This window comes from Colobus angolensis, unplaced genomic scaffold, assembly GCF_000951035.1.
Source record: "Colobus angolensis palliatus isolate OR3802 unplaced genomic scaffold, Cang.pa_1.0 Scaffold111, whole genome shotgun sequence".
NCBI classification, from domain to species: domain Eukaryota; kingdom Metazoa; phylum Chordata; class Mammalia; order Primates; family Cercopithecidae; genus Colobus; species Colobus angolensis.
The window spans coordinates 1,787,519-1,796,698 of NW_012112142.1; the positions used below are offsets into that span (position 1 = coordinate 1,787,519).

Genomic DNA, 9,180 nt, shown 5'->3' on the forward strand with positions numbered 1-9,180 from the left:
AGATTGGGTATATGAGAAGTATGTGTTGTGAAACTCAGAATGATTGTAAATGGTAAATAATAATTCTGCAGAAATGCAGATCATTTAAAAGTATAAGGTAGGGTTATAATAACTATAGGTTAACTCACTGGTGATGGCAGGATAGTCCCAAAAATTTCAGCCATATATATTGTGAACCACAGAAATGTTTATATTGGAAAATAGGGTAGGAAATTTAACATATCTTGAGACTCTAATATGTGCCCAGTACTGTGATATATATTTCACAGAGTTTTCTTATTCGGTCTTAGCAACAAGCCAAAAGATAGGTACTAGTATCCTCATATTATAGATAAGGAAACAATTCCAGCAAATAAGTAAATTGGCCAGCTCACACAAATAAGAAAACACCTCTAACTGACTACATATTCTGTACTCTTGCTGGGCGCAATGGCTCACGCCTGTAATCCCAGCACTTTGGGAGGCCGAGGTGTGCGGATCATGAGGTCAGGAGATCAAGACCATCCTGGCTAAAATGGTGAAACCCCGTCTGTACTAAAAATACAAAAAAATAAGCCAGGCGTGGTGGCAGGCGCCTGTGGTCCTAGCTGCTGGGGAGACTGAGGCAGGAGAATGGCATGAACCCAGGAGGCAGAGCTTGCAGTGAGCTGAGATCGCACCACTGCACTCCAGCCTGGGTGACAGAGCGAGACTGTGTCTCAAAAAATAAATAAATAAATAAATGAGAACAGATTCCCTACTCTTCCAACAGTTGTACTGCCCCAGTGGATATATCATGCTTTCTACTTATGTGCCTTGTGCAGGAGAACACCTCTTTTTAAAACCAGCAGATCTTCCAGGCTTGTTCACTATCACAAGAACAGTACAGGAAAGACCCACCCCCATAATTCAATCACCTCCCACCAAGTTCCTCCCATGACACATGGGAATTGTGGCAGTTAAAATTCAAGATGAGATTTGGGTGGGGACACAGCCAAACCATATCATGTCACCCCGGCCCCTCCCAAATGTCATGTCCTCACATTTTGAAACCAATCATGCCTTCATAAGAGTCCCCCAAAGTCTTAATTCATTTCAGTATTAACTCAGAAGTCCATAGTCCAGTGTCTCATCTGAGACATGGCATGTCCCTTCCACCTATGAGCCTGTAAAATCAAAAGCAAGTTAGTTACTTCCTAGATACAATGTGCGTACAGGCATTGGGTAAATATAGCCATTCCAAATGGGAGAAATTGGCCAAAGCAGAGGGGCTACAAGCCCCATGCAAGTCTGAAATCCAGTGGGACAGGTCAAATGTTAAAGCTCAAAAATGATCTTGAAGCTCCAAAATTATCTCCTTTGACTCACTTCTAAGTCATGCTGATGCAAGAGGTATGTTCCCATGGTTTTGGGCAGCTCCACCCCTGTGGCTTTGCAGGGTATCGCCACCCTCCCAGCTGCTTTCATGGCTGGCATTGAGTGTCTGCAGCTTTTCCAGGAACACAGTGCAAGCTGTCAGTGGATCTACTGTTCTGGGATCTGGAGGACGGTGGCCCTCTTCTCCCAACTCCACTAGGCAGTGCCCTAGTAGGGACTCTGTGTTGGTCTTTGACCCCACATTTCCTTTCTGCACTGGCCTACCATAGGTTCTCCTTGAGAGCCCCACCCCTGCAGCAAACTTCTGCCTGGACATCCAGGTGTTTCCTTAAATCCCCTGAAATCTAAGTGGAGGTTCCCAAACTCAATTCTTGACTTCGGTGCACTTGCACGCTCAACACCACATGGAAGCTGCCAAGGCTTGGGGCTTGCACCCTCTGAAGCTACAGTCCAAGCTCTGTGTTGGCCCCTTTCAGCCACAGCTCGAGTAGCTGAGAGGCAGGGCACCAAGTCCCTAGACTGCACACAGCAGAGGGACCCTGGGCCCAGCCCATGAAACCATTTTTTTCTCCTAGGTCTCAGGGCCTATGATGGCAGGAACCCCATGAAGGCCTGTGACATGCCCTGGAGACATTCTCCCCATAGTGTCTTGGGGATTAACATTTGACTCTTTGTTACTTATGCAAATTTCTGCAGCTGGTTCGAATTTCTCCTCAGAAAATGGGATTTTCTCTTTTATCACATTGTCAGGCTGCAAATTTGCCAAACTTTTGTGCTCTGCTTCCCTTATAAAACTGAATGCCTTTAGGCCGGGCGCAGTGGCTCACGGCTGTAATCCCAGCATTTCAGGAGGCCAAGGCAGGCGGATCACGAGGTCAGGAGATCGAGACCATTCTGGCTAACCCGGTGAAACCCCGTCTCTACTAAAAATACAAAAAATTAGCCAGGCGTGGTGGCGGGCACCTGTAGTCCCAGCTACTCGGGAGGCTGAGGCGGGAGAATGATGTGAATCCAGGAGGCAGAGCTTACAGTGAGCCGAGATTGTGCCACTGGACTCCAGCCTGGGCGACAGAGCGAGACTCCATCTCACAGTCTTGGAATCTTGAAGTCTGAAATCAGGTGTCAGCAGGGCTATGCCCCCTCTGAAACTCACAGGCAAATTCTTCCTTGCTTATTAGCTTATGGAGGTTGACCAGCATAAGGTACAGTCTTTGATGTACTTTGGTTTGGCTCTTCAGATGACCATCTTCTGAGGAACCAGTTAAGTTGGATTGGGGCCCATCCAACTCCAGTATGACCTTATCTTAACTATTTACATCTGTAATGACTCTATTTTCAAGTAAGATCACATTCTGAAGTCCTACCGGTAAGGACACCAACATTTCTTTTTGAGGGAGGATATGTTCAACCCGTAACACCTTCCATATTCCATCCATATCAGTACATCTTCCTTCTCAACAAAAGAAACAAAGGATGTTTTAAATTCATAATATTATCCCTGCCAAATCAGTGGTAGTGAACAAGGAGATTGTGATGTATTCACTAAGAGGGCTGTTACCCCTTCTGTATTACAGATTGAGTATCCCTAATCCAAAATCCAGAATGCTTCAAAATTTGAAATTTTTTGAGCAGTAACATAATGTTCAAAGGAAATGCTCATTAGATCATTTCAGATTTCAGATTTTTGGATTAGGGATACTTAACTGGTAAGTATATAATGCAAATATTCCAAAATAAAAAGAAATCCTAAATAATTCTGGTTCCAAGCATTTTGGATGAGGGACATTCCACCTGTACCTTATACCAATCCTTTTATTCAAGTAGCTGTTTTACAGAAAGCCTTCAAGCACTCTTTTAAAAATCAGTATTACTGTAAACAGTTGTATCTTTATATTACAGTCCTCTCTTTATGGCATCAGAGACCTCCTAGAGCTTAATCTTTCCCCCTGTATAGCACAATAGTATTGTTTTAGTCAATTTTGTGTTTCTATAATACCACAAAATGGGTAATTTATAAATTTACCATTTATACCCATTATACCCATGAGCCAATACCCATTTAGCCAATAAATGGGTATTGGCTCATGGGTATGGAGGCTGGGAATTCCAAGATTGAGAGGCTGGTATCTGGAGAGGGTCTTCTTGTTGCCATGTCATCCCCTGGTGAAAGGCAGAAGAGCAAGAGAGGAAGCAGGGTGTTGGATAGGAGGGGAGAAAGGGAGAGAAAGAAGCGGGAGAGGGAGACAGGCAGTCTGGGAGGGAGAGGGGAAAGTCTCACAAGATTATTTTATTTTTAGGTGGTGATGTTTTAAATTCTGATCTTAAGAAGAAATGCTGTTGGTCCTTAGGTCAAACTGACTATATAGATTATGTACTTTGATGTGATATATGAAGACAGGAATTTCAGTGTCAAACACAAAAGAGCTATAAGGAATAACGTTATTTTGAGCACGATGTAATGCTGTCGAATTACGAGTGGTATCCAGGTTTTCACTGGAAGATATGTAAGCAGCTACGAAAGCAATTTTAAGGCAAAATTTTACTTACACTGCAAATATATTTCCCATAAAACAAATTAAAGGTAATTTTTAAAATTTCCTTAATTTTTGATTTGTAAAGAGGATAGGCCAGTAAATAATGTATCAAACTTGTGGCTTGGCACCATATTGAATCCCAGAAATGACTCGGCCTTATGAATGACTCTTCTCAAAAGGATTAATGAATGTATAATAAGTTTTCTTTCTTTTTCTAGCCAAGGACCCTTATCATCCATTAGAGCGGTAATCAAGAGATGTAAGTTTGTTTTTTCCTTCTCTATATTTTCCTCTGTGATAATTTTAAATGATGATTTAGATTTCCAGCAGGTGATTGTATTTGACAAATCTACAAAGAACCCAAGAGTAGCTTCTCCTAAGAAGTATTAAAGCATTTCAGACAAACAGCTACTTTTCAGCTTATATTTATTGATAAGCCAGTTTCTCAGAACTGTGTTTTTCTCTTACAGAACAAAGCTGGGTTTTTTTTTCTTAATCCCAAATGTGATAGTATAAATCTGTTTTTTTATTTTTTTAATTTGCCTATCCAGTTAGTTTCTGTGATCTAATATAAATTTTATGTAACTATTTTCTAGAGTTAGAGATATCTTTCAGGTTTAAGAAATATTAAACCCTGGCCGGGTACGGTGGCTCACTCCTGTAATCCCAGCACCTTTTTAGGGGCCAAGGCAGGTGGATCACCTGAGGTCAGGAGTTCAAGACCATCCCAACCAGCATGGTGAAACCCTGTCTACTAAAAATACAAAAATTAGCTGGACATGGTGGCACATGCCTGTAATCCCAGCTACTCGGGAGGCTGAGGCAGGAGAATCACTTGAATCCAGGAGGTGGAGGTTGCAGTAAGCCAAGATCGTGCCACTGCACTCACAGCCTGGGCAACAAGAGTGAAACTGTCTCAAAAAAAAACAAAAAAAAAAAAAGAGAAGAAAAGAAAAAAGAAATATTAATCCTTGTGGTTCATTTGTTTCTACAGGTACACTTCAAAATTTATTTTTTAACTGTATAAGTGCCTATAAAGATGGGCTTATACTACCACATCAAGATAGAAGTGCTAAGAGTAGAATTCCCATCAGAAAGGAACATTTCTATTTTCTGTCCTTATCTCTTGGTTAAAACTTCAAAACTTGCTATTAGTGTGGTATTTTAACACTTTTTTAAATAAAAGTGTCTGGAAAGGTCTCTTTAAAAATAGAACATGGATTGCCTGTGTTAGAAAAGGATAAAGATAGGATTTTAGATGTTCTTCACATTATTTGAGCTGAGGTTACCGCCCTGAGGAGAATGTGCCCTATTTTTAGAAGCATAATTTGGTTTTTTTTTTTCTTCCCCCGAGACAGAGTCTCTCACTGTCACCCAGGCTGGACTGCAGTGGCGTGATCTCGGCTCACTGCAACCTCTACCTCCTAGGCTCAAGCAATTCTTCTGCCTCAGCCTCTTGAGTAGCTGGGATACAGGCACCCACCACCATGCCCGGCTAATTTTTGTATTTTTAGTAGAGATGGGGTTTCACCACATTGGTCAGGCTGGTCTCCTGACCTCAAGTGATTTGTCCACCTTGGCCCCCCAAAGTGCTAGGATTACAGGCGTGAGCCCCCATGCCCGATCCATAATTTGTAATATTGGACCAGGCATGGTCCAATATTATAATAATAATAACTATTAATTTAGGATATTCACAGGTCATGAAGAACATGCATTTGAACAATTCCAGTGAAAATTTTACAAGGTGACAATACAGAAAAATATGCCATGTTTCCCCACTCCGTTTTTTTGCTTTATTGGTGAACTATAAATATGTGGAATGCTATGGTATAGGATGAAAAGAATTCAGATATAAAAATGAAAAATTCTTGATAGCCTTTCATGCCTTATAACCCTTGGGTTGGGGGTGGTAGGCGATGACAGGCAGAGAGATAACTTAAATACAAAATTAGGGTCTCGAACTTAGGTAAGAATTTATTGGCTGGAGTTATAACTTAGAGTAATCATGGATATAAGCAAAATCCTGGAAGTAGCCAAACATGTAGGGAGAAAGTACACAGGATAAGAAAGATGAGAAGGGATAGAATCTTGGAGACACTGACATCTGAGGACAAGCTATGCCTTCAAGGGGCATAAGGCAAAAATGCATGAACCAATGACCCCAGCCCTGCTATAAAAGGCTTCCTTTCACTGAGTCATAGGGCTCCTGCCTTTGTTCCCTGGCTTCTTACCTTAACTCCCTTGGATTTCAGGACTTTTTTGTTAGGGAATCACAACCTGTACCTGACTTCCCATGGATCCCCCAAGATGGATCTTGCTCACCTAGAGACCCCTATGCTGTGCAAGGCGCAGCTAAGACATGTGCAATAAAAGCTGAAAAGGGATGGTCAGAGTAAATAAATAAATACATACATACATAAATAAATAACAAGAGACAGCTGTGTTTTAGAGGTCAAAGGCGATTTTAAAAGGAACAGACTAATCAACAGTAGCTCTTAATACTACAGCCAGGCCAAGCAAAAGGTGCTGAGAACAGGTTATTGTGTCTGGCACTTAGGAGGTCAGTGCAGACCCATGAGAGAGCAGTTTCAGTAAATATTGAAGTTGGAAGCCACACTTCAGTTTCAACCATGAATAGAATATGTGGAAGTTGGGACGGCTAGGGTAGCCTACTCTTGTATGAAATTTGGTGGTGAACAGGAAAGATAGGGGCTGTAGTTTGAGAAGGAGGCAGAATTAAGGAAAGAGGAGATCTGACCATGCTTAGGATGAGGAAGCATGAAGACATTTGTAGGCAGCGGGGAAACAGTCAGCGGAGGGATCAGACTGGAGCCATGAAAGAAGAGAAAACGATGAAACAGGGCCCTGGCAGAGAGAGGAAGGAGGATGTGAAACAAAGGGAAACCCTTGCTTTGAAGTAGCTGGTGTTTTTTGGTTTTTAACTCAGTTGTCTTTTAATTCTTCTGTCAGTCACTTTGTAAACACTAAAGTAAACTTGTATTCCTGATGTTTAGGCAGGAAGGCCAAACAGATCCTTTCATGATAACATATAAATACAGAATGAGGAACAATTGTGCCTTTTCCTTTTGTTTTCTTCTTTTTGCCTATTCTATAAGAAAAACCTGTAAATAATTTTTATCCCAGCCAGCCCATTAAAATGTATATGTTACTATCCCATACTCAGTCATCTAACCCTGGCAAGCAGAAAGACTTTATCCCATTTTAAAGTGATATTCCTTAACTGGTTGTAGTTCAACTTATTTCATAATCATTCTGGTTCCAGTCAAGCATTGGGGTCCTTTTCTTTGCATGTATTCTTATGAGTCCTGAATATTTTTGGTAAAGTGTTTTGATGTATCCTAATTGGATACATCTAGAATTTTACGTTCTTCCTTTCATTAACTTTTTAAGAGAAAATTATTTTCTGAAATTCAGACTTAGTTAATATTGCTTACCTACCATAAGTCAGGCACTGTTTCCATACATTATAGAATAGCACTCTGCATGGTAGGTGTTGACCCATTTTACATGTGGTAGTGAAACTGAGTCTCAGAAAGGTTAAGTGGCTTCACAAGGTAGAGCTGAGATATGAACCTGGCTTCCTGACTTCAAGGCCATTCAGCTTTCTACTCCACAGACATTCTTGTTATCATGTCAAATGCATCTAACTCTCATACCCTGTCCCAAACAAATGTAGTCAGTAAGTTTCTTATATTATTGTGATTTTCATTGATCTTTCATTCATAGTTCATTGATCATTCATTCATAGTTCTATGGCAAGGGTATGTATAATTAATAATCTTTCTATGTGTTTATTTCTTCTGATATCATTTAATTGATAATTTTGAATTATTTAGATCAAGACTAGCTAGCATCCCACTCTCCTGGCTCCACATAGAGTTAAACTGCTTCAAGAAACAAACCACTCCTAGCCTTGCTCCTAAAGGGCTGTTGGACCTGGGATAATTCATTTAACCCCTCTGTATCTCAGTCTCCTCCTCTGTGAAGTTTGAGTAGGTTGATCGCTGAGGGCCTTTCCAGGCTTGAGATCCTGCTGGAATTCGAGAAGATTCTTTATTGATGGTGATACTGCACATCTACATCTCAACTCTAACATGAATATATTTTGTGTTTAGAATTTAACCACTTGAACTAGAAAAGTTTGACAATAGGCCAAGCACAGTGGCTCATACCTATAATCCTAGCACTTTGGGAGGCTGAGGCGGGCGGATCACCTGAGGTCAGGAATTTGAGACCAGTCTGGCCAACATGGTGAAACCCCATCTCTACTAAAAATGCAAAAATGAACCCAGCGCGGTAGTGGACACCTGTAATCCCAGCTACTAGGGAGGATGAGGCAGGAGAATCGCTTGAATCTGGAAGGTGAAGGTTCCAGTGAGCCGAGGTCGCGCCACTGCACTCCAGTGTGGGCGACAGAGTGAGACCCCATTTCAAAAAAAAAAGAAAAGTTTGAAAATAATTCTGTGGAAATAATAGGAAAACTTCTACTGAAAGTACTACCTTTATTCTGTGGCATTAACCCAAAACGCACAAGACTAGCAGCTTGTGGCAGAAAGGTAAAATGGGACATGCTTGTCTATATGGGCACTCTGGCAAATTCGATTTTCCTGGGCAACTACAGCAAATTTGTTTAATCTGGGGAAGTGAAAATGAGATATATAACTGGATAGTTGAGAAATTAGCAGAAAGAGCATAAGACAACACGTGAAAATCTGCGGTAAAAACTGAAAGTGTTTGTAGCTATTAATCTTGTTCAGCACTGACAGAAGGTGTCAGTTTTTCCAGAAGGATCAAGAGAGAAAAGAAAGATTTCATAGATGAGTGAATGTGAAAAAAATCAGAGAGGGAGAGGGGAAAGCAGTGATTCTCAAAGGATGTGCAGAAGGAGATCTGTAAGTACGACTGCAAGACCCCCCTGTGTTCTGCAGCAGCAGTGCCACTCTGCTGCCAGGGGGCCTGCTACGAATGACCTCTGGTGTGAACCAGCAGAATCAAGTTAAAATTGCTGATTTGAAGCAATGTAAATCGACTACTGAATTACCTTTTAAGTACTATCCATACTTTAAAATCAATCCTTATTGAAGTAGCAAACTGATTTTGCAAAATAGTTTTTAGATTTTTTAAAACTGTTGTTAAAAACTGCAGACAGGCCAGGCATAGTGGCTCATGCCTGTAATCCTAGCACTTTAGGAGGCCAAGGTGGGCGGATCACTTGAGGTCAGGAAGTCAAGACCAGCCTGGACAACATAGCAAAACCCCGTTTCTA

General features: G+C 41.2%; 1 protein-coding gene across 1 annotated transcript in view; it reads left to right on the forward strand.

Moving 5' to 3' along the window:
- Positions 1 to 4,099: 4,099 nt before the first annotated feature.
- SH3D19 (SH3 domain containing 19) overlaps positions 4,100 to 9,180 on the forward strand; it is a 75,365-nt gene continuing 70,284 nt past the window's right edge. Inside the window, exon 1 of the mRNA XM_011957264.1 lies at positions 4,100 to 4,149. The gene's annotated coding sequence lies outside the window, so the exon portion shown is untranslated. The remainder of the gene's footprint in view (positions 4,150 to 9,180) is intronic.